At 42.2% G+C, this 25933-nt stretch overlaps 1 protein-coding gene across 1 annotated transcript in view; it reads right to left on the bottom strand.

Annotated features, from left to right (window-relative positions):
• Nucleotides 1-25933, bottom strand: part of THSD7B (thrombospondin type 1 domain containing 7B) — a 1756834-nt gene that overhangs the window by 956680 nt on the left and 774221 nt on the right. The gene's annotated exons all lie outside the window — the stretch shown is intronic.

Genomic DNA, 25933 nt, shown 5'->3' with positions numbered 1-25933 from the left:
GTACTCCATTGCTCTAAATTGGTTCGGGATTTTTCTTGTTTTGTGTTTTCACCTTATTACTGTTTGTGTGCTACATAAATTCTTTAGACATTACCTCTAAGTAAAACGTGACTTCTTTTGTACCACGCTACTAGAGGGTTGAGCACAGGTTTAGTGATTTTTGTAGTCCACCCGGACAAGGATTGAGGTTGGTGCCTGAATGGGGCTTCCTTAGACCCTCAACCAATAACCCAAGTTCATACACCCTCAAAAAACGTGCACTACATTTAACAGTATTTTATTTTAACATACCAGGGCGTGGTGAATGCTATAAAGTGCTATATATCTAATATGGGTGTGCTAGCAACATCTGTGTGACAAAGTGTCTGGTCTTAAATACCTACATCAGATATTTTTTCAAACATTGGAAAGTATATTATCCATATTTTAACATGTTATTGTTCTGAAAAACACACAGGGGTGCTTTAATAACACAATGCAATGCATTGTATTAAGAGTGTCAAATTACACTTCTTGTGTCAATACAAGTAGTTAGTAAAAACGTATAAAAACGTTATTGTTGTCTGTGCTGAGAAAAGAATAAAGGTTCCTAATCATGCAGCTTTGTAAATCAAATCAGACAATTCTTATTCTGAGCATATCTAACAGCAATCTACAGAGCAGCATGTTCCCACTGCTGCAGAACTTTAGTTTAGAGTAATATTAAAAAAGAGAACACAGTCGAGGAGGTTGAAAAAATAGTTAACACACTTTCTGTTGAATTGGGTGGGATTTTGTAATCACAACCTATTATATTCAGATTCCTCATATGCACTGGATTCGCCACCGAAAAATAAACAGCTAATAAGAATGGGAATCACAGAGAAAAGCTATTTTTGAAGCACAAACTAATTTACATCAAAATAAGATGAAATGGTTTGTCCATTAGGAATTTATGTCTAGGGAAAAAAGCAATCTGCAAGATATTATGATAGCCAATGTTTCCACCTCCGAAATATTTAAATGGTATTTACAACATTAGTTAATATAAGTAGTTTCCAATAAATGCTTGTACCGGAGTATAATAGACTTTAGAGAAGTGTGAATGATTCCACATGCATATCCTTTATGGGTAAAATACTCGTATTAAAAGAATATGAAAATAGAGGAACCAATTTACCAATCCAAGGGCAGTCCCAATACAAATAAAAAGTGTGCTGCCCTGGTACAATCATATTTAACTGTTTACAGGAAATGTCTTAAGCTTACATTGCGGCTGATAAGTGAATATGAAACACCTCCACGTATGGAATTTCAATCAAATGTATTTTCATGGTGTGTCTTGAAATGTAAAACTGTCCCCTAAGCCTGTTGCTTTTGAAAAGAAAAAAAAAAAAGCGTTTAAAAGAAAAATAATATGAAAATCAGGATTTTTTTCAATCACATAACTGTAATGCACATTAAAGTAATTATTGATTCATCTTTTAATTGGCATGCAGAAGGAACGTTTGTGTGTGGAAGGTGGCACAAATATTCTGTACGTAAATAAAATGATTTGTTCTTCATGAAGCATCAGAAACCAAAATACCGCTTCTGATTCCAAATAACATCCATTAGTAGGTAAGAACAGCAACTAACTTTGACAAAATGTCAGTAGGGTAAGGACCACATTAACAAAGTCTGTGATTCATAACTAATTGCACTGTTACAGACTTACAGCCAAATATATGACCTACTCATTAAGTTTTTGTACATTGTTGGACTTGGCCCTTTTTGCAGGGTCATCCCTGAACTTTTTGTCTTCCTCCTGTATTTTTTCTGACCTGTTGTGGGCAATTTTATGACTCAGGGCACTTTACCACTGCTAATCAGTGCTAAAGTGCATATGCTATCCCTATTGTAAATTGATATATGGATTAGTGACTCAATGATTGGCTTGTTTGATTAACTTGTCATACCCTAGTACAGTGCACGGCGTGTGCCCAGGGCTTGTAAATCAAATGCTGCTAGGGGGTTTGCAGCACTGGTTGTGCCACCCACAGAAGCAGCCTGTAAAGTGTGTCTCAGGTCTGCCATTGAAGAGCATGTGTACAGTCTGGTACTGCCATGTTGACTGGACAAGTGCACCCATTTGCCAGTCCCTAAACCTTCCCTTTTCTGCATATTAGTCACCCCTATGGTAGGCCCAAGGGCAGGGTGCATTGTAGGTAAAAGGTGGGACATGCCCTGATGTGTGTGGCATATCCTGATAGTGAATTACAGCCATTTTTGTTTTTCTGTATTGCAAGGCTACCTGTTCCCTCTAGGCCAGAATGGGCAATTTTGATTATAACACCTTATAATCCTAACTGACTCAGGGAACTAGGTAGAAATTCGAGTTCAGTATGCCAGAATGATAAAATACAACTTTTAGTGAAGTTGGTTTTAACATTCTGTGTTTGAAAATACCACTTTTAGAAAGTAGGTATTTTCTTGCCTAACTGTCTAAGCCTGCCTCTGCTAGGTTGTGTTTTCCTTGTCTGGAGTTTGAGTGGCAGAGGCTAGGTAGTTTCCAGGAGACAAGGTGAGTCAGCACAGGGCTGAATAGAGATTTATGCATGTAGATGGGTGGGAGGAGTGCATCCGGGACCTGAATAGGGCTGTGCCTGCCTTCCACAATGCTAGCTCCACCTCCTGTGGTGTGTCTGACATCCCTGACTCACACTGTCAGAGGTAAGAAGGAGTCTTGTCAACAGAGTGCTCCAGGAGTGCACATAACTGGTTTGGACTAGGCACAGACACTCTCTGCCTCCAGAGACAAAGGATTTCCTAGTATAAATATGGGGACCCAGACCCCAGAATTTTAGATCACTTTTGGGAAACAAGAAGAACCTTTGCTGAGGAGAGGAACCAGAGATACTGAGGAGGAGTCTATCCCTAAGCTGGGTTCTGTTTGGGAGATTGGCCTGCAGTGGTTGCCTGACTGCCAAAGAAAGGAGAAAGGACTTTGTGCTACTTTCAAATCAATTTGTAAAGGATCTCCAAGGGCTTGAGATAGAGCTTGCCTCCTGATGAAGTCTCAGGGACAACGGACTACACCAACCAGCTCCCCTGCCTTCACTTGCTGGGAATTGAAGTGCCTGCTGTTGAACTGGGCCTTCTGAGAGACTGCGTGCGCTTGGAGCTGGAAGCTCAACTCAAGACAAAGAAGCATGTCACCACCACAGCCGTTGTTGTCTCATCACTGGAAAAGAGTGTCACCATCGCAGCAGACACAATCGCATCAACGGAGAAGTGTCCTGCCGCTGTTGCCATCACATCACATAAAGTGCTTCTCATCACCGCAGAAGAGTGTTGCCATTGCACAAACGGAGAAGATTGTCGCAGGGCCTGACATGGCTCAGAAGAATTGTTGAGTAGCTGCACGGCCGTCAGGCGTGCATGCATCGTTGTCACATCAAGAAGAAGATGCCATTTTGTTTCATTGCACAGGATCTTCATCGCATCACGGCGCTGCTGGTCGCATCACCACAGAAGCGCAGTAAGAAACTGACGCATCACCTCCCCAAGTGGAGAAGAACTAATGCATCCCCTACACAGCAGTAGGGACCCAATGCATCACCGTTGTTGCATGCAAGGATCTAACGCATCACCTTCGCTGCAACACTTTAGTTGTATAGTGTTACGCATCCAAAGCTACATTGAACTCAAAGTGTTGCATTTTACATCTAAAGAGAACTAAGCTATTTCTACAATTTTTAAAGTACAGTATTGTGTGTTTTTGTCGTTTGTGGTCTTGTGTTAAGTCTTTATAAAAATACTTCTTTTTATACTACACCTTGTGTGGTGTCCATCTGTAGTGTCACTGGGTTACTGTATGTGTTCACAAATGCTTTGCACACTGCCTCTGAGCAAATGTGTAGCTGTAGTTAGTTAGGGCTTCTGATAAAAACACTGACCTAATTGGTTACAGCTCCCCCTCAATACATGGTAATCAAAATATTCAACTCAAAAATCAGCAATGTTGCATCTTTTTCACATTGATTTAAGTCTACAGTCCTGCATAGGATTTGCCTTTATACATAACCAACATGGCCTGTAAGGTCATGTTACCTTCATGAGGAAAACAGGTTTATTTTCACCACAGTAAATTTAAAAAATGTTAGTTAAAAATTCTCACAGGTAACAACGAGCATAAAAAATATAGCTGCCTTTAGTTTGAGTCCACCTATATGAGTGTGACAGCAGAAAGGGATAGGATGTGTGAGAAAAAGAAGGATAGAAAGAGGGGAAGAAGAAAAAGAGATGGCTAAGTATAAGGGAAGCTAAGATGTGAGAGGAGAGAGAAAGAGGCATGTGAAACATGCAGGTAAGAGGGGACTGTGCAGGCATCTAGTCATGTAAGACTTAAGAAAAGTCAAATGTTTTGGCTGACCACGATGGAACGCGGTTGACAATACATAAGGTGCATTTGGCCCAATCTTGGCTTACCTAGGTACTTAGACAAAATTAGAAGAAAAATGTATGAGAAGGTAAAGTTCAATGGGCAAAGACATCTGCCATTGTCTGAGGAGGAGGTGTTGTTTTCTGCGAGTTCCTGGGCAAAATTGATGTGAATATTTTGATGTTCAGACATTGTCACTTTTTGGGAAGGTAAAAATTTCCAGCGGAACAAAGCTGCAGGGTGCAGGTGATGAGGGCTCCACAAGGCTCAATACTCTTCTGAAGATGAGCCACTCAACATGATTTATTAGTGTGGAGAAACACGTAGCGGGAGCAACTGCAAAGTCAGGCCGACTGGCAATTCATCTTTTGTGCATAAGCAACCAGGTAGGTCATAATCTCCTGTCAGATGTCTAAGCACTTTTTGGCAGAAAATGTTCAAAGCTCCAAATGTAGTTTTATTGTTGTTTTGACACCTTTGGCACCACCTTAAAGGGCCCAGGATGGGGTGAGCACAACGTACAGTGTAGAACACACTTCAGGCAAACTCCAAGTGCAAGTCAAACGGTTTTTGAGCATGTTGCATCCCTGTAGCTCACAGCAGCTGTAGGCAACTATCCCTTAGATTCATTCTGGGACTCCTGGGTTCAAACAGCAAGTCAGTACTTAATCATCAGGGCAGTCCTCCAAGAGTACCAGGCAGGCGTTCTGAGTGCCCTTGGTGGCTGAGGCAGCTCGTTTGAAATGTAAGTGGGGCAGGGAACAGCTCCAACTCTTGAATCCTGGTGGGAAGGCCCATCCTCCCAAACCTGGTCCCCCTTTGCCTCACTGTGTGTGAGCTATACACAAAGGTAATCTGCCATGCTATTAACATTCATGGGACCCAGGATACAAGCTACAGGCACCAAATGGTTAGGAAAGGAAAATGCTAGCTTTCTAAAAGTAGCAAACACAACAAGGGGTTGGACGGAATGCCGAAGCCTTTCAGCCAGTCACCCCTAATCAAGACTTCTGGGTTCATTCCATCGTTCTCTAGCTCACTGTGCCAGCATAGTTTGGACCTATCCATATGAAAATCAGTCTTGATCCTGTCTACCCTGAAACCAGTCCTAGAATGTTTGTTTCTGGTCCAGGCAGGTTAGGGCTGGACTGTTCCGATTAGGAGAGGGGTCAGGACTGGTTTGCAAATGGCAGGGTCCAAACTGGGGCGGTATAGTGAGCAAAAGAATGATGGATTTAACCAGATCTCTTGTTTGATTTATTCAGCATTCCATCCATAAGTCTTTGCCACAGCATTTATCACCCTAAGTTTGATGGGTATGCCAAGGTGTGGGTCTCTTGCTTGCTGTGCCACTGGATGCAAGCTACCGTTGTTGATGAGAGGTGATACACCGAAACCGGTCCCAGGATGCTTGTTTACGGTGCAGGTAGTACTTGGCTTGGCTGTTCGGGCTGGACTGGTCCCCTTAGGCGGAGTCAATACTGATTTGGATATGGCTGGGTCCAATCTGGGGTGGTGTAGTGAGCAAAAGAATGATAGATTTGACCCACATCTTTTGACTGGGGGTTAATGTTTGATTTATTCAGCATTCTGTCCTTTAATTGCTGCCACAACAGCTTTCTAAAAGTGACATTTTCAGATTAGTGAAATACATCACAATTCTTTAGATACCAAACATGACATTTTCACCTGGTCACTTTTCATGTATTTTCGGAAATTGGGTTATTGGTCGAGAGAGATGAGACACTTCTCAAGCAGCAACCAGAATTCTTCTCAGGGTGAAGTTACAATAAAATGTTATACCAACCTGTGCTCAACACTCGGGTAGCGTGACACAGAGCAGTCAGGCTTAGCTCAAATTTAATGGGTAAAGAATTTGTGCACCACTACAAACATTAAAACAGTGCAAACACACCAAAAAAGAATACCACAACAGATTTAGAAAACAGAGTAATATTTAATAAATGAACCAAGGCCAATACACAAGATTTTAGTAAAAATAGCATCATATTTTCACAAGCCACCAACTGTGGATGTCGGGTTGATCTGGACTGGGTCAAAGTCACAAGTTCAGGTCGACGACGATGGAGCACAGACTGTCTACAGGGACCCAGTTAGGCCCGCCGAACACAGGACCATAAACCCTGGTTTGGCAAGCATTGAAAGGATACGTGATGAAGATTTGTTGCGCAGCCAAAGTGATGCATCTGTTTCAAGATGTGGTGAGGCTATGGTGAAGGATCCTGCATCCATGTTATGGATTCTCTCAATGAGGGCTTGCAATGTGAAGCCCATCATTGAGGATGCATTGCACAAGCAGGGCAAAGTGTTGGTAATGATTAGCGGAAAGGCTGCGATGTAGAGTTAGCTGAGACTTTCATCAACAAAGTATACAAGGGCCTGTCCCCAGTATGTGTTGCACAGTGGCGGTTTCGATGAGGCAACAGATTGCAATATGATAAGGGCCTTTGCAGCACTATCAATCCACTCATTATGGCAATGTGTCAGTTCTGCTTGGGGTTGTGCTTACGGCAGAAGACATGCATTGGTTCTGTTTGATTCTCAGAGGCTGGCAGAGCACCTTAGGTCATTTTCCATGGGTCCAGAAAGGGGTGGCACCACTTGGCAGATTGACTCACAGAAGACAGATTCTAGGTGCTGGGGTCAAGATTGTTGAGCCTTCTCTTCACTGAAGCTCAGTCAGGAGGATAGTCAATTAGCCCTTGGAGTCCTTCAGGAGTGCTGGGTTCAACATATGCAGTTGAAATAAATGAATGGCGCCTATCAAGAAAAAATCACAAAAAAGGCAGATACCACAAACTAAGGGTAGGCTTTGGCAAAGCGCCATGTCTTCAAAGCCCTTCTAAAGGCTTGCATTGATGGCAGGGACTTAATTTCACATAGCAGAGTGTTCCACAATTTCAGAGCAAGGCTAGAAAACGCCCTGCCTCCCCACTTAGCTCTTCGAACGCGGGGGACTGATAACAAGAACTTTTTGGAGGAACAAAGGTTTCTAGAGGGGGCATACGGAACCAGCAGGTCTCTTATTCCTCCTGTCCCATTCCTGGTCAAGGCCCCATAGATCAAGCAGACAACCTTAAAGGAAATCCTGGCTTCGATCGGAAGCCAATGAAGGGATTTCCTAGTGGCAGTGGCTGACGAGCGCCTGGGCACGTCCAGCACAAACTTAGTTCTGCACAATTTGTAGTCACTGTAACAGGCCCTTGTTTATTCCTATGTATAAGGCATTACACTAATCGAGCCGGGAAGCTATTAATGCGACCACAATTTGCTTGCGGGCTTGCAGGGACAGATAGTTTTTGATCTTCCGCAGGATCTTGATAATACCGCAACAAGTGGAGATTGTCCTATTCACTTGTTGACCCATGGCAAGGGCCGGATCAATCATGACTCCCAGGTTCCAAACCAGGGCCATGGGTAGAGGGCAAGCTCCCAGGGATGAAGGCCACCATTCCGCTGAGCAGATGTCCTCCTTCCCACCGAACACTATGATCTCTGTCTTCTCGCCGTTCAGCCTCAATGAATTGTCAATCATCCATTGGGCAACTGCCTCCATACAGTGTCTAAAATTGGAGGCAGAGGAGCTGACAGACTGGGCGAGAGACACCAAGATCGGAGTGTCATCAGCGTAGGAGACTACCTCCATCCCAAACGATCTAATGAGCCTGGCAAGTGGGGTCACATAGATGTTGAAGAGGGTCGGACTTAATGCCGACCCCTGTGGGACCCCACACTGCACAGGATTGGATGGAGACAGGAACTCCCCCAACTTAACTCTCTGTTCCCTCTGGTCAAGGAAGGAGGCCAGCAAACTAAGTGCTGGCCCCTCCACCCCTATCTCCCTCAGCCGAGATATTAACACCGAGGGAGACAGGGTATCGAAAGCAGCCGTAAGATCTAACAGGATGAAGAGGGTAGTCTGGTCCTTGTCAACTCTGGTGCGGATGTTATCAAGCACTATGGTAAGGGCCGACTCCGTGCTATGCCCCCTCCGAAATCCATGCTGCGAGTGGCCCAGAAGACCAGAGGTTTCCAGAAATGTTGCAAGATGCTGGTTGAGATGTGTTTTCAGCATCTTTGCAGGAGCTGGGAGCAGCGAAATGGGGCGAAAGTTTTTAAGAACCTCTGGGTCTAGGGTAGGCTTTTTCAAAAGGGGCTTAACCACCGCCCTCTTTCACTGAGAGGGAAAAATGCCATCCCGCATTGCCCTGTTCATAATGTCCAGTAGTGGTGGCAGGAGAGTTTCCTTACACTGTTTAAGACGTTTAAGTGAGCAAGGGTCAAGGGAAGACCCAGACCTGGTCTTACTCAAGAGGACATCCAGTTCCTGAAGGGAAAGAGGTGGAAAACTGGACAGACACACCAGGGAAGCAACCGGCAGATACTGAGGGGGGGATGGATTTCAGTCCTTCTCATTAAGGCAAGAGGGCAACAGGGAGCAGGTCAGCACAGCAGGGCATCAGTCCTTCAGAGCAGCAGTCCAGCGGAGTGGCAGTCCTTTCAGCAGCACAGCATTCCTTCTTCATGGCAGAGTCCATAGGTCCAGACGTGTACTGAAGAGGTGGCATCTGAGGCCCAATTGTCAGCTACACCCAGACTTGTGATCCAGAGACAGGCTACAGGCACTAAATTGCTATGGCATGGGGGCAATTTCCTTGTTGAGGTGCTTTGGAACCCACTCAGGTCTCCACAAACACTGGCAGAAGTCACAGATTTCCCCCCTAATTTATAATATTCCTATCCCATCTAAATTACTTGGCTTGTCACGGGGAGGGTCCTGCATGTAATATATAGGCATCAAAAAATATCATGATAAGCAAGATGTCTCAGATGACAACATAGGTGCAGTTATTAGATCCCTGTGGGCCACCTGTGGGTATATGGAATATGCTTCTGCAATGCGGTCGTAGGTTGCATAGCGATGTCAAAGAAGATGGCGCTACCACGCCTGCTTATTTTTTTATGACACTGCCCTCTCTGTTACTCCCTGTAAAATGTATTCTGAAATGGTTACACTATTGGTGAAGCTAATCTGGGAGGCCGGGAGATGCAGAGTGGATTAGTCAAATTGCGAAGGCTAACATCAGACAGTAGGCTAGTGGTAACAGACATTGAAGCTTAATACCTGGCAGCCCAGATTCAGTGGTTCAACCACTGAACCAGAGTTCAGCAGTTGTGCCCAAACTCTCCCTGCTCTCCCAAATACTCTTGACCCCCACAAGCCCTATGCTGGGGTTCCCTGGTGAAATATGCACTATACGACATTCCTGGCAGCGCAGCTTGCAGTACACTTGATCACACCAACCTTTTTCGCTGGACACCCCAATGCCTGGCTGCACTGAGTGACACTGGAGCACTGGAGAGAATATCTGACTGGGCGTTATGGGCAGAATGGGATATAACCCCCAAGGTGGCACTCTGATGTCATTTGAAGTGCTATCCGAACAATGTGAGCTATCTCCGGGACAATTCTTGCTCCATTGAGCAGTAGTAGGGACCATAAGAGGCCACTGGTGCACCAGACTGCAAGACCCCCTACTCACCACACGCAGTTGAATCTTGTGTACCACAACCGGTAGGCTTAGAAAGGTCACCCTCCTAAACTAAGCAAAAAGAGAGGATATCAATTTGCTCCAGGGAGAACTCTAACAGATTTGGAAGTAAGACCTAGGGCTCCTGATCTTAGACTCGATCTGGTCCACAATTTTGTTCCATGCATATAACGTTTCCAGAAATGCGAGGTTTAAGTTAATCAACCTTTATATCCTGCATTGAGCATACTTGACTTCAGGGAAAATTAGTAGGTCCTTTGGAGCACTGGCCTGCCCCAGATGCGTGGATAGGGCTTAGACATGGTCCATATGGTCTGGGACTGCTCTATGGGATTTTTGGAAAAGTGTAGTGTCCTGCATAAACAAAGTCACCGAAAGGTTGCTACCATGTTGCCCACTAGTGTGAGTACTGAGAGACTTCCCTCAAGTGCCAAACATAAAATCACATCCAAATTTTTAGATCTTGCCCTGATGTTACCAAAATGCGGGATAACAATGAAATGGCCCTCAGTATCCCCCAAGGCCTTAAAAGGAGGGAGACCCTACTACTGTGGATGGGATATGAAGGAACAGTCCTGTTTCAGGAGATCAGAAGGGGGGGCACCACGGTAGATAAGGCCAGAGCTTGGGACTCTCCAGTGGAATGCATGTGAGTGCCTCTCATAGAAGTCCATAAGTACAGATAATGCCCACAGAGATAGCCAAACAGCCAATTTATTGAATGGGCAAGTCACTGGAAGCATAGCGTAGTTTCCTCAGATGTGTGAGAAGCCAGGGCTTAACTAAAGAATGGACTCTGTTGAGATAATATTCTACAAAATGACAGGTGAGGGTAGGGGGTGTGAAGGGAGAGAACCTTTTATGGTTGTGTCTGACATGCCATAAACTCCAGCAATGGTCACTAGCATTTGACCATAATGTGTCCATATACCATTCTAATGTGATACTAATGATACAATATCTCTGTACCACTTTATGCCTTGGAAGGCAAGAAACTTGTTTTTATTACACAGTCAATATCAAATGGTTATTGAAAACATTAAAAATGTTGTTATTAAAAAAAATGGCTTAGGCATGTTTCAACATTGTAGTTTAAAATCCGACTTTACCATGAGAGAGGATTTTCCATTACAATTCCAGAGACATCAAACATGAACTAGTCACCTGCTCCCATTTGGAAATTATTAAATGTAATAAGGTAACTCCAATTTTATCCTATGGGAGAGGTGGGCTTTCAGTAGTGAGAGCTGAAACTTAAAATGACTTGTCCAACTTGTTTAAATACACTGCACCCTGTTCTCCTGGCTATCCAGAAACTACCCTAGGGGTGACCTATATCTAATAAAAAAGAATGGCAGTTAAAAACAGCACACACTGGTTGAAATGACAAGCCTGTGACAGGTTTAAAGTGCTACTTAAGTGGGCAGCACAGTCAGTGCTGCAGGCCAACTTGTTGTGGGGTTCAACAGAGCTCATTGCACAAAAGCATCCATCTTGACTTACATGTTTAAAATTGACATGTTTTCAGACTGGTACTTTTCACATGCTTTACATGCACATGATAGCATACTCAGAAAGTGTTCTGCTTGTAAGCACATTTCTCTGTAAGCATTCTATCATGACACTTGTAGACTGTGTTCAAGGTTCTGAGAACACTGAGCTCACTGCCCTTGTATTTTGTTATCCGTTTGGAAGCAGCTCTGAATCAGAAAGACAAACAATAGCGCCAGTGGACCTCAGACGCAGTGTGAATAGAACCAGCTTTTGTTATCTGAATTGATTCTGAGCTTAGCTTGCCTGAGGACCACTTCCTTGAATTATCCTAGAGGTTTACCTGCTACTGAGTTCAAGCCCTGTAGACCCCCATCACTGTTGTTCAAAAGACAGCAGCCCTCCTCTACACAAGATTGGCTTCCTAATATATAATGCAGAGGTAATGGGGAGTTAGGTTGCTCCAAGTGCCTAGTCAGAACGCATTCTCAAAATATGCCCATTATATTATAGGTAGTATTAGGTAGGATATTGATTATGATATTTATTTATATATTCATATAATCACTGCAATAATTATCATGGTCAAATTATTAATCTTTTTCACCATTCTTGTAATGCTGGTAATGCTTTATTTGCTTTTGCTAATAATTGCAGCTCATGTATTTTACACAAGAATCCAATTGCTTCAATGAATGTTTGAAATGCTAGTTTGTGTATTTATTGTGTTTCCCTTTGGACATATCTAGGCTAACACCAAAAGGGTTTCAATGATTACCTTGGGGGAACAAGAGTGGTCATGCTCTCAGGTTGCTGACGTCATCCGGTACTCAATCAGGTTTACTGGTCCAGATGGTGCACAATGAGCTGGCTAGGAATTGGTCCAACATATTCTGATTATCTTAGTGGGCTCAATTGCTATATTTTGATGCATATGTTGTCCAAACGCACAGTCCTACTTAATTAGTAAGAACCGTACGACATGGAACTCTCAAGGCTAGAGGTGGATTTAATGGGTCTCCAGAGTAGTTCTTAGTTGTGCCCAATACCCATAGTTACATTATATGAAGCTGTCTCTGGTTTATAGGAACAATTCTTCTCAGCTAAATTGGAAACCCCTGTTGTTCTCAGTAGGTTGTTTGAGCTTAAACCTGTAAAAGGATCGCCCCACTATAGTGTTTCCTCTCTATGAATTCTGTTTATTTAAGTGGTGAATGGAGTATCAGTGGTTATTCCAATGAATTGCAGACATGCAGTAACACAGATGTTACAAAATCAAGGGCGTCCTCTTACTGAATTAGATGTAGAAGCCCATGAACATATAAAACAGAGGTATTCTGTTAATGGGTCGCTTTTCCTGCCGCAGTTGCTAACACCAGAGCATGTTGTACATACACAGAAGCAGTCACACTCGACCAATATAGAGCCTATGAAGATTTAGAAATATCATTAACATTTCAGGAACACATGAATTGGTTCCAAGGCACCCTACCACACCCACAGTTAAATGTGAGACTGGCTCCCCTCAGCAATGACAGGGCAACATGGTTAGTCTTTGCGGGCTACACACCATAGCCAGCATTAGGAGCACTAACAGTTGTAGAGCTTCGTGCTCTTTACACAGGGCTAGTTAGATTATATAGACATTCAACAATGTTCATTATGCAAAAAATAATAACAAACCCAAAGAAGGCTGTTCAAGCTATGAAGGCACATTTAGCTGGCCCTGCACTTTGCCCAGTTACAATCAATGCGATTATGTGTATAGTTCCAACCAGCTGGAAGGAATTTAGTTCTGGATTGGAGAAAAAAATAAACCAGTTTCGAGGAGTATTTGCCCATAAGGGACACCAAGATAAACATAGAATTCTAAGAATGTGCCTACCTTCAGGGATGGTGTCCTCAGTAGATGAATGTGTCATTTAGGGCAAGATGTTGCTGCAATGTATACCATCATGCATGATACATCAGCCACAGCTGTTTTGCCTGAAGTGCTAAAGCAGATTTAAAATGAATACAGGACTGTCCCAGCTCCAGATTTGGGGATGAACCTTATTGGCAACTATGCCACAGTCCTCAATAATTGTAAGGATTATTACCGGTGAAGCAGCCGCCTTAGCAGTATGCCAACACCTCGTTCAGGTTCTGTTAGCGGATCAGGAGTGTGGGCTACCAAAACATATTGCTAAAACCTATACATCAAACCTATACATCAATAGGTCGAGATAATTTGGGAGCCAAACCAAATAAGCCTCAATTAAAGAGTAATTCTGGAAAGTTTAACTCGAGACAGGCACCAGAGTCTTCTAAAAAATGTTGGAATAAACAAAAAATAAAGATACAACGTGGTGAATCTTCCCAGCTGGAGTGCTCGGAAAAACACTGTAATTTGCTTAACTAGCCTTATAGGTATCACTATACTGATACACGTCCTTCTTGTCCTTTTCAGGAAACATCTGAAAAATGCTCATAGAGGAGCATGATCAGAGCACTGATCAGAAGAGTATGTGAAACTGAAAAAGGAATCACAACGCTCATCTGACATTATCAAAAAAAGGAAGAGAAACTTCCACAACAGAAGCATCAATTCAAGATGAGGAATGTGGCAGGTATTTTCCTTAAATATGCCACCCATATGGAGGACACTTTTTCAGAACAAAGAATGGGTACTGACACTGCTAGACAGCTCAACAGAGGTCACAATAGTTCACCACAAGCTTAAAGAGTTTCTGGTGGCGACAGCAACTAATATTTTTGGGCATCGGATAAGAGAGTTAGCTCTCCAGGCAGGTTATAAGCGCTGGATATCCAAATTGAAAGTGATATACCCCTCACCATCAAAGTCCTTTTTGGGGAAATTCAATGATACCAGATGACATTCTCTTGGCTTACAGGGATTGGCCTCTTGAGTTTGTTAGAAAAGTCCCACAAGGGAAAGTTATAATAATACCGTCCTTCTCCTTCCTCAGTCCTGAAGGAGTTAAACAAGCATATGCCTTGGAGTAACCTCTTACACAAGTCCTGGCATTATACCAAAGCCATGTAGGCTGGGATCAAGATCCATCTTATCATGTCATACCAATTAGGTCCAGCCCGCAAATGCAACCACAATATCCTATTGAGCATGAAGCTAAATGCCCAGTTAGAGAGATTCTAACAAAACTTCATCCTCAAGGCATAATTGAGCTTTATATCTCACCAATGAACAACCTTTGTTTCCAGTAATGAAACCACATCATTCATACCACTCAGTCATAGACTACAGACATTTCAACAGTGACACATGCATATTTACAGTACAAAACTCGCACTCCGCAGCACTAATGTACAACATTATGCGCAAAACATATAAAATCACATTAGACATTTCAAATGGCTTTTACTACCAACACATAGTGCTTAAAAGCATGGATACAACTGTGTTCACAACACTAGGGTTGCAAAAAAGGTTTTACTGACTTCTTCAGGGGTCCATAAACAGCCCATGCTTGTTCTCTGCTCGTATAACATCAATTGATCCAGAAGCATTGTCCTATGCCTATGACATATACCTTACAGATCATGACTGAAACACACATCTAGCAAGAGTTGATCACATTGTTGTGGGATTTACTGAATATGACTACAAATTCAATTCCAACAAACAGATATTGCCTATCTCAGTGTACTGTTCTGGAGAAATGAGTTATCAAATGAAGGAATAAGCTTAGTGCCACATTTCTTAGAGAAATGTGCACTCTTACAAATTACCAAACACAATAAAAAAAGCTACAATCTCTTTTGGGCTTCCTCATCTTTGGTAGAACATACATATCATATTATGCACAATGAGTGAAACTGTTTTATGAATTAATGCATCCAGACCTCTCAAGAGCATATTGCACATCAGAACAAACACATATTCTGAGATCAGTGCACACTGAAATGCTTGCTTTTAAACACTTACACACACATATTAACACCAGAAACGTGGTGTTCTACAGCATTGCGGGGGCCACAGGCTACAAATATGTCACTTTCAATAAAGGTGATACTGTACCAATTGCATATCAATCACATTTATATTCTAATGCAGAAATGTGTTTTGCACCTATAGAAAAAAAAACTGACTGCAGTTCAGACAGCTATTATAAAGGAAAGATCATTAGATCAGAGGCAATGCAAAATTGTTGTGTCTCCCAACCCAGCCTTAGAGGCTGTCACAAAGGTCAGCATTCCAAACGTGAAAGCCTTACACCCTAGATCAGGGGTACTCCTAGTACGGCCCGCGGGCCGCCTGGCCTTCACTGGCGGCCCGCGGACCTCTTTGCCATATGAGTCAAACACATACTCATGTATGTGTCGGAGTTCCTACCTGTAAACCGAGAAGATGGCCGAACGCAGGAGCATACGTAGTGAATACGTATTCAATACGTATTCACAGCGTTTGCTCCTGCGACCATCTTCTCTGTTTATGCTTGCCTCTGATTGGCCTGAGATTCAGAGATGTCACACGCACGGCGCGAAGCACAGGCTCTTCAAAAGTCAGCTGTAACCCTCACCGTTACAGCTGACTTTTAAAGGACCTTTTAAGAAGCTTCCTGTGTCCGTGGTGGAGAAGTGGACGTCCTCGCAGGCCGCAGGCCCAGAGAATCTTGAAAATCTTCAGCATCACTTTAGTTGCAGGTACGTGAACCGCAGGCAGTACTATGGGTTGTAACTGATTTTTAAATGTATTTTGCTGAAACGTCCCATTTCCGGCTTGGAGGGAAGGAATGCCAGCTTCTGATGTGTAAAGGTCATACTGTCGAGGGCACTGAAATACAACCGCCAGGTGCATAATGTGGCGGATGCATCATGGAAGGTTATTATATCTGGCTGTAAGTAAAAAGCAAATGTCTAGAATAGAGCCCCACGGCTACTTTGCCGGAGGGCTGCGCCTCACCTCGCTGGCCTCTGACCCCCTCACTAAACATGTTAAAGTTGTTCTCCGAGCACAGGAGATAACCTGCACGGGAAACTCAAATTCAGAATTCAGCACACTTTTGCTTTCCTCCCGAAGGCGGGGGGGGGGGAGGTTTGTAGACGACCCCTTTGCGTTTTCATTTATTTCTTTACAGTCACAACACAAAACAGGCGCAGCAGATATGGAGCTGTTTTAAACTTTACACATAGTGCTTTATGAATCCTGTCCCCAGCCGCTGCTACACCCATCCCAGCCTGCCAGAGCACGACACACACTGCAGAAAGGAGTACCATAGGCCGGCCCCCCGATAACGCCACCACGCAGTGTTCGCACGCGATAGAGAAACAATTGTCCTGGCCTTCTGAGCGCAGCTGAGCGATGATACCAAATATTAGTTCAAGCAATAATCAATCAGGCCTTATTAATTCACAGAGCCAATGCCGCGGCAGCTTCTGAGAATTTTCCTGGGTCTTTTTGTCTGGTACTCTCCAAAATGCCATGAAGAAACATATGCATAATCTGCTTCATCGTACTGGGGTGTTCAGGAGAAGACAGATGAAGGAGAGAGGTTAGAGGGAATAAGAAAGGTAATAAAGAACTAAAAGAAGGAAGGAGAGAGGAGGGGAGGAGCAAAGTGAGAAGAAGGGATTAGGAGAGCAAGGGAGGGAATGTGAAAGAGGTGATTAGTTCAGGGAAAATGGAACAGGAGAGAATAAGAGAGGTGGATAAAGATGAAGAAGAGTGAAGAGGAGAGAACAGTGGAAAGGCAGTAAGGAGACATCCTCAATTGCTTGCCAGCTAGTTTTTGCCCTAAATATAAATGTCAAGCCACACATACCTTCGTTATCCTCAATGTGCACTGGCTCTGCTGTTTTTGGGACTCTGAAGCCTGTGCTGAATATCCGGTTACTGCAAATTGCCATGCAATCCACTTAAGATTGCTATTGTCTGCTAATAAAAACATCTTATAAAAATGTGCTCCATGTAGTTACAACTGCTTTGGAAATACAGCGTTCTCTAGTAATGTTTTGAAATGGCAGTGATTCCCCCCCTAGCCCCGCCCCCACTGACCACGCCCCCACCGGTGCGGCCCTCGGCCACAAACCACATTTTCAATTTGGCCCTCGAGAGAAAGTTTGTAAGTACCCATGCCCTAGATGGATACAGTGGTTCACCTCCTTAATAGCTACTGATGTAGACTATATATTTGACCCTACACTACAAACAGATACATTTCTATATTATAAACAGGAAAAATCTGTGCCCAATGATGTTTTGTCTCTTGACCAGTACAAATTCATTGTCTATCTGCCCACCCGATGTTGCTGCTTAAAAATTATACCCCCCTGCTTGTGCAGCGGTATGGGGAATAAGGAAAGGTAGAGTCTTCTGGTATCTTAAATCCTTTACCCAATCACCAGGTGATCGCACTACCCAGCTGTCTGAATTCAAAGCTCTAATTCTGGTACTAGAAAATACAGATGGTGTATTTCTCAAACTGGCAGTGTACGATTCGTAATATTGTGTCTAGTCTTTCAATGAGCACTTACACTCTTGGTGCTAGAACTGATTCAGAGACTTTAAAAGGAATACTATCAAGCACAAATTGCTTTGGAGAAAGGTGGCACGTCTAAAGAAGGTTTGCCATGGGCTCATGCAATTTACACATTGAGTTGTCAAAGTGCTGGAATACAGGCAGTTGGGATTCCGCTGGACAGTCGTTCAGGCTGCTGTCGTAGCTGCAATTACTTGTTCCCATACAAGAGTGGATGGAGACTTCACTGTAGCTGTTACAGTTTCATGCTGTGGCACTCCATTACCTAAAATATATCCAGCAAAATTATTCTAACTACTGAGTGTGCACAACATACCTTTTGCTCGTATACCCGTAGTGGAGGATCAACTGATTTCAAATTCATACCAGAGACTAGAATTGATCATAGACGCACATGAGGGTTTAGCTTCTGCTCATGCAGGTGTGTCATCTACAGTTTCACTACTACAGCAATGATATCGGTGGACAGGTTTCTACAAACAGACCAAGCAATATGTCATTAGCTGTGACATTTGCCAACAAATAAAAGCTTTTACTGCAGCATGCCTACCACAGACACCTCTCCTAATTTCAAACAAGCCTTTGGTTTGTGTGTATCTGTAAATGTATCTGTAAATGTAAATGTAATGTATCTCACCCACTGTAGGCTAGTAAAGTCTGACAGCTCCTTTAAATATATCCTATTAGCAGCACATTCATGTTCTATATTCCTATGAGTATTACCACAGCGATCAGCTTACACTCGAATAGTTATTAGGAATCTGCAATTCTTCATCTGGATATATACAGTAGTTGCATTTTTCTCGCTCCAGGGACCAGGGTTTGCCTCTAGGGCTTCCTGGGATGCCATGGGTACCCTGGGTGTGGCTGTGCATTATTTCTCCTGATATCATCCTGAGGGAAATTCTATAGTAGGGTGATAAAACTATGACTTAAACCAGTATTTAACAGCTGGAGTATTAGGTTCAGGTAATAGTTAGAGCCATCATATGTATGGAGTCCAGAGAGCTTCAAATAATCTGCCTAGAAGACACGTTGACCTCCTATGAGGTCCTGTTCGGCATCCAGAAGTGTTTTCCAAACATTGATAATCCTGGTGCAATGGTGGCAGACACACCTTTTGACATCCGTAAAAGTTTGACTCTCTTTCAGTTACTGAAAGACTTCCAAGATGATCATTTAAATTAACACATAAACCGTTTTGCCACTGAAGGAACGAATGTGCAACAAGCATCTCTTTTCTGGGGATCTAGTTCAAGAAGTTAGTTTTGACAAGAAGGAATTCAGACCATTTTACAGACCACCGTTGCCAGTCCTGAAAGTTGAAGGTACCAGAACAGTACTTTTGCCACCCCTTGCTGGTTGTAAACACTAAAGCTTAGCTCGAAAGATCTCATCAAACGACACCATGTGGCCAGTCCTACACAGTATGGCACGAGCGCTCCTGTTTCCGCTCACTGCCATACAGGAAATCCCTTTACAAAAAGTACCTAATACAGAAATCTCTACTCCCTGCTGGGGATATCAGATACTGAGGTTTGCTATTTCCAGTTACAACTACCAACTCCATTCTCAAACCTTATGTGTATTCACAGTCTTTCCCATACAATTCACAGTCCCTGAACACCAGTAATACCAACTTACTAGGGATGTACAAGTAAAATGAATAAGACAATAGAGTATATGCCAATCATGCTATGTTGACTAGCAGTGGTAAAATGTGCCGAGGCAAAAACCAAGCACAACTGGTTCAGAAAACAGGAGGGTGGAGGGAAAAAGTCTAGGGATGACCTGGCAGACAGGGCCAAGTGCAAAACCTATTAAGTGTGATATGTTTACCCCTTTGTTTTCTTGGGGAGTGTTAGGGCTCACATTAGTGAAAATGAATCAGGTGCAGGCCAATTTTACCGTGTTTTAAGGATTGAGAACAAGCTCGTTAGCACTGGTTAGCATTGGCAAACTGCACAAAGTCCTAAAGCCAACAGAATCTAATTTCAGCAAACAGGAAGGCAAAAGGTTTGGGGGAAGATGGCCGTAAGGCCGACAGGTCAAAAACGTGGGATGTTATATTATCAGTTTAACCAGCAAATATGACACCACAGGAGGGGTGTAGAAAAATGCACCTTCATGTAGGCATACAAGAATCAATGCAATGGACCTAGGTAGTCGAGTGGGAGCTAGAGGTAACTGATAAGAGGGCGTAGGCAGGAGGGAGGTGAGAGATAAATGGGATGAGAGAGGAAAAGTCAAAATTGTTGGCAATATCACGAATTTCATGAATGTGAATGAAAGAGCGAATCTACAAAAAATTTCTGCAACTACACTTTTGTTTTTGAAACGAGTATGTTTTTGACACAGACTGGATCGGTAGGTCGAACTGTAATAACATAGCAGCCAAGTAGTTCTTTTGTCAGTATCGCTTAGCATATTGGGATTTCTTAAATCTCTGAGAATAGTGGTAAAAGCAAAACTACAAACACCAGAATGCAATATGCTTTTGTCTGAAAGCCAAGACCTCTTTGATATCACATGACATCCATCGGCTTGGAAGCCCTGTGGAAAGTAACTAAAGTTCCGTTGTGGTTTTGTGCTTTTTCTGGAGTCGATCAAGGGTTAAACAGTCCAGTGACAAAAGACAGAGATGGTCTCCTATCAGGTTTTTTTGTGAGAATCTCGTTACTAATATGTGCACACTAGCAATCCTTAGAAAAAAGAAAAAAGGCCATGTTAAAAAGAGCTTATTGCGCAGAACAATGAAAGCCTACAGGGATAATTTCTTACTTAGAGCAAAGAGATGATTTGGTCAGGGGGGCGGACGTAAAAGTCACCAAATGTACATGCCCGACATGTCGCCCAGAATCCTGCATTTATTTTTTAAGAGCCTTTTTATTGTAACTTTTATAAAGCTCTGTCCAATTCAACAGTGCACCTGCATTTTAATTCCAACAAATCGCACTGAATTTAAATGCCTCCTGGAACCATCTTTTCATTTATACATCGAGTGCCTGCACCTTGTCGGTTATACAGCACTGTGCACTTTAACTGTGCACCTGCACTTTAGCTCAATAATGCTCATTGCACCTTATCCGTTACATTTGTATCTAACTCTTATCTTGATCAGGGCAATGGTTAGAGGAGTCTGAGGTGCCCCTCCATGGAGAAGTCTAAAATCATGGGTACTCGTAATTATTTGCCCAGGGGTCACAAAGTATGTTCTGTGGTGTGTTCGAGGGCGGTACTGATGCCAGCAGGGTGGTAGTAGGGGGTCTGGGAGGGGCAGAGATTGTGTAAGGAACTCTAAAAAAAATGTTAAAACAGGCAAGCATTTATTTGCCGGTTATTTTAACAATTGTTTCTGAATATTAGTGCTGAGGAACTCTAAAAAAGTGTTAAAACAGGCAAGCATTTATTTGCAGGTTATTTTAACAATTGTTTCTGAATAATAGTGCTCAGCAACTAACCAGCAGCTCGTGGTACTGCTCACCGGGGGAGGGAGGGGGCTCATGTAAAGGTCAAGAGGGCCGCATGCGGTCTCCAGACCGTACTTTTAGTCTCACTCTAGAGTATAAACAGTCAGAGGACCTACAATCGTGAGCTGGAGGCAATGGTTTTAATAATCAAGCAATAAAGATATTTAAGAGACACTCTACATTCATGATTACTTTCAAAGCAGCTGAATGTATCTGTAGACATGTGAAAAGAAAACAAATGTGAATGTGGCCCTTAAACTGCACTCAATCTACAGAGATGACTGCAGCTCCTCCTTGAAGCACCCAGCGTGAACCGTTGTAGGACGTATTACTGTTTTGGCACTATCCTTTCAAGGGCCACCAGCGATCTATGCTTTTGTTTTTCCAAATGGAGCGCTCTACATGGCACACATTTACTGAGCTTCAGGCAGCGCTCAGAACCCCTGTTTGTGCCTTTGTCACAAATGTGATAGGTGCACTAAACTGATTTCACATAACAATAGGAACTCAAAAGGTCAATGGCAAAGTCTAAAGAAACTGGTACATCTAACACATCATCAACATGTCAATTATTTGTGATGTATTATTATGCATCTTTGATTACCCAGACCAGCTACATGGTTCATCATCGATTGTATGATACTTCACTACAGCTGTTACTACACCATCTACACCTGGCAGACTCCTAGGGGCATCTAATTATGTAAAACAATTTCACACCCAACCTTACACAGCATCATAATCACTTTGAAAATTAAACCGCTGGTTAACCTTATTTATAGATGCTTGTGGCAGAACACCAGAGAGCTAGGCATATATTTGCCACAGACAGAAATTACAAATGAGTGTCACTGTGAACTGCTCCAAAGGATACCCACAAGACAGAAAGTGTGTTCTTAAGCTCCATATTTAAAAAACATTTTTACATTTATCAGACATGAGGTATGGGTGAAGAATCAGAACTTGTGTAACAATTACTCTTGCAAGAGCCTCTGAAAATGTCCAAATATGTTTGTTGCACACCTCTCCCTTCAGCAAGAGGTAGCAACAGAACAAACCAATCCACAGGCCTGATACACAGAGTTAAACTTATATTTTTGTGTAACTTTATGATTGCTTGTTATTCACAAAGGTATTTTGCTAGTAGTATCTTTATAACTGCAGAGTGTCCGCACATAAAGAGATAGGTATTTGAAGCCAATAGGATCTCCAAACAGGCAAAATCATAAAACCTTGGAGTCACTTACCCTCCAATTAGATGATGTGCTGAAAGAACCTAAGAAGGTTAAAGACCATTTATTTTTCTTTTGCTTCATTTATAAAAAAAAGATCAGTTTCTGGCAAAAGTAAGAACATTTGTTCACAAACGTTTTTAAGCCCCTTTGTGGTCTTCAATATCAGCAAGCTGTCATCTACAAATAGCAATATGTATATCTTCTCCCCAGCCAGAATACAAGGGCCATAAGTTTAATCCAAGAGTTTTTCTATCACATCATTACAGTAAGAGTAAAAATGGTTAGAGGCAGTATGTGCCCTTTGCATACTCTCTTGGTAACTGTAAAAAGAATATTTGGACTCTACACTGGTGCCCCATCTTACTTTTGCATAGTTATTACAGTGCAATTGTATTAATAATTCAGCAAATATCCTGGCACATCACTATCAAAGTATTACCTCTACCCCACCCCATCAAATCCACATCAAACTTGAAAAATACTACTTTGAACTTTAAAACCTTCAAACCTACAGAAACATATGATTCTTGCATAATTGATTATCTCAATCTACCTAATGCGAATCTCAAAGTCAAACACATACATTCAGAATTCCATTGTCACCCAACTGGAAAACATCTCATGAGAATCATTCCAAACTCCAAACTCTTGAATGCCACAGTAAGTATTGGGTTTTCAATTATATTTTGGGGTTATGATTATTTAGTTTGCTCAACTGTAAAGTCTTAATAAGGTAAGGAATGATCAGAAGGAAAGAAAATTAAATGATCCTTGGATACTGGATGCAGACCTCCTTTCACAAAGATACAATTTTTACAATTTGTGGTAATACCATTTCTCTGTACGGAGGAAACTCCATGAAACAACCGTAGACATGTAAGAACAACTTTCTATGTACGTACTGACTGCAATTTTGTAAATGATAGACCTGTTTTATGCTCCATGTTTGTTTATTAGCCACAACATGGTACCAGATGCACCCAGAGGTGTGCTGCTATCCTGGGATTCTTTTGTTAATAATTGTATATTGTATATAGTAGATAATCACACATTCAATGCAATTAATTTGCTCTCTGTTATTATGCAATACAGCTGATAATGTAGTCCATTGTGCCCATCAAAATGGCAATTGTTTTATCAGAGAAAAGCGAAATGCACACAATACCGTAGTTTGAGTATCAACATCTACTGTGGCATATGTATCTTAACACTACCTTCTGATCATGATTGTTGAACACCTCCTGGAGGTTATCTTCATAATAGGAGTGATTATATCCTTCAGCTGTTGGGTACCAAAGGTATGGATGGTTCAATGTCTCTCTCCTGCATTGTTATTATGCTTGTGAGTGATCTGTCCTGTTGCCTGGGTTGTCATGAATTATGGAGAATTGGTATACTTGCATATTATTTTCAAGATTTTGTAAATATGGGCAAAATACTGTGTCAGCCAAAATCTGATGATTCCAATATTGTCTAAATTCTTTTATGACTGTTATTCTTTGTACCAATATAGACTTAACAATACAATGTTAAGACACACACCACATTTGGTCAAACCCATGCACAATTATGTATAGTTATCCATGTTCACCCTTGCACAGCCTTGCCTGAGGGTAAATAAATGTTATTTACAGAAATACTGCTAATCCATTTCAGAACTGTTTGTTTCTGCGTTTCGTATCTAAAACATTATTAACACTGAATATTCAATGTCCATGTATTTATTTGCAGCACACATAAATTAATGGATTGACATGTGAGCACAGTTTACAAACAATAATGCATAATGCATTTTGTCCATGCCTAGGCGCTTCATGAAGAGTAGGTGTACTTTAATGGAAATGCTTTAAACACAAGTCAGAATAAAATAGTCATTAATTTTCTTATATTTTGGAGACTTGTTCTCTGCTCCAGACATCCAATGCCTCAAATAATGCATGCAACTCACCCAGACTTAGATTTGCAGCCCGGAACTAAAACTCACCCTCACCAAGAGAGAATGCTCTTGTTTGCCAAGATCAGCAAGCCAGAAATAGTATAAACATGGCTCAGTATCATGAACCTTGATATCTTTGAATCCCAACTTTCACCAAATGCCAAGTATTTTGGATTAACCTTGAATATCAGTCTAGCTCTCAAGGAACATGGTGCCAAACAAAAAAGAAAACTGATTGGTATCAGCGATCTTGTCTAAGGAGAGAGAAAATGTTATTTACAGAAGGAGACTTCATAACCGCTGTTGCAACTCTCTATTGCAGCTTGATGGTGTCAATGTCCTGCTCCATGCCCTCTCAGAACTCAAATGAAGCCCCCTTGAAGGCATCCTAAACATTGCAGCATGTCTCATGTAGTGCTCAAAAATTGGAATCACATCAACCCTATCCTGAATGAACTCAACTTGGCTCTCCCTGCCGGTCCACACCAACTTCAAAAAAGGCTGCATCATGTGCAGAGTCATCATGGCTAGTACCCCTGCATTCTTCTCAAGAAAAACTCACAATTTTATGGGTATTTCCATACAGACACAGCCAAGACACTATCAGACCAGAAACTAAGAAGTATAAAAAAGTAAAAACAGGCAACAGTCCTTTTTTATCTATGAGCCCGGAATCAGGAAATACATCACTGGATCCATCAGGATTGACCAACACTGCTTAAATTTAGGAAATCGTTGATAATTGAGCCAGAAGTGAGCAATGCACAGTACAATCTGGGTAGCCAACCAGATCTACCCACAAGAAAGGCATTGTCACAACAAGTACTATGTGGCTCATTTTCAGGAAAAAGTGCATTGCTTATGTAATGTTTGTGTTCAGGCCTTGAAAGATCACAGCGCCAGGATACCCGTTGGGTGACAGTTGCGCTTTACAAATGTGCCATACATACATACATACATACATTGCTTTAAGTTTTTAGCCTTCTCGGGGCTCTTACAAGTCAAATGTTAGAGTTATTGATTTGATCTTCATAAATTAGCACATTAGCTGTAGCACTGGCCTTATCCATGAGTTATTACCACAGTTTTAAATCCCAGTGCTACACAAGGAAGTGGCAAGCACATTTAGTTTGTTTTTTATTATTACCATTGGCTGTCTCAGACTCGGTTTTGGAATTTAAGGGGCTTATTTATCACTTTTAATATGGAAAAAAGTGACATACTGGCAGAGCAAGGGGCTTGTAAATATGACCCTAAGTTTCTAAAAACAGTGCCACAACATGTTCAGCTACATGACTAAGACCAACAGCTCCTCTTTACATTAAC

Source organism: Lissotriton vulgaris, chromosome 2_1, assembly GCF_964263255.1.
Source record: "Lissotriton vulgaris chromosome 2_1, aLisVul1.2, whole genome shotgun sequence".
NCBI lineage: Eukaryota > Metazoa > Chordata > Amphibia > Caudata > Salamandridae > Lissotriton > Lissotriton vulgaris.
This window is presented reverse-complemented; position numbering and strand designations above follow the sequence as displayed.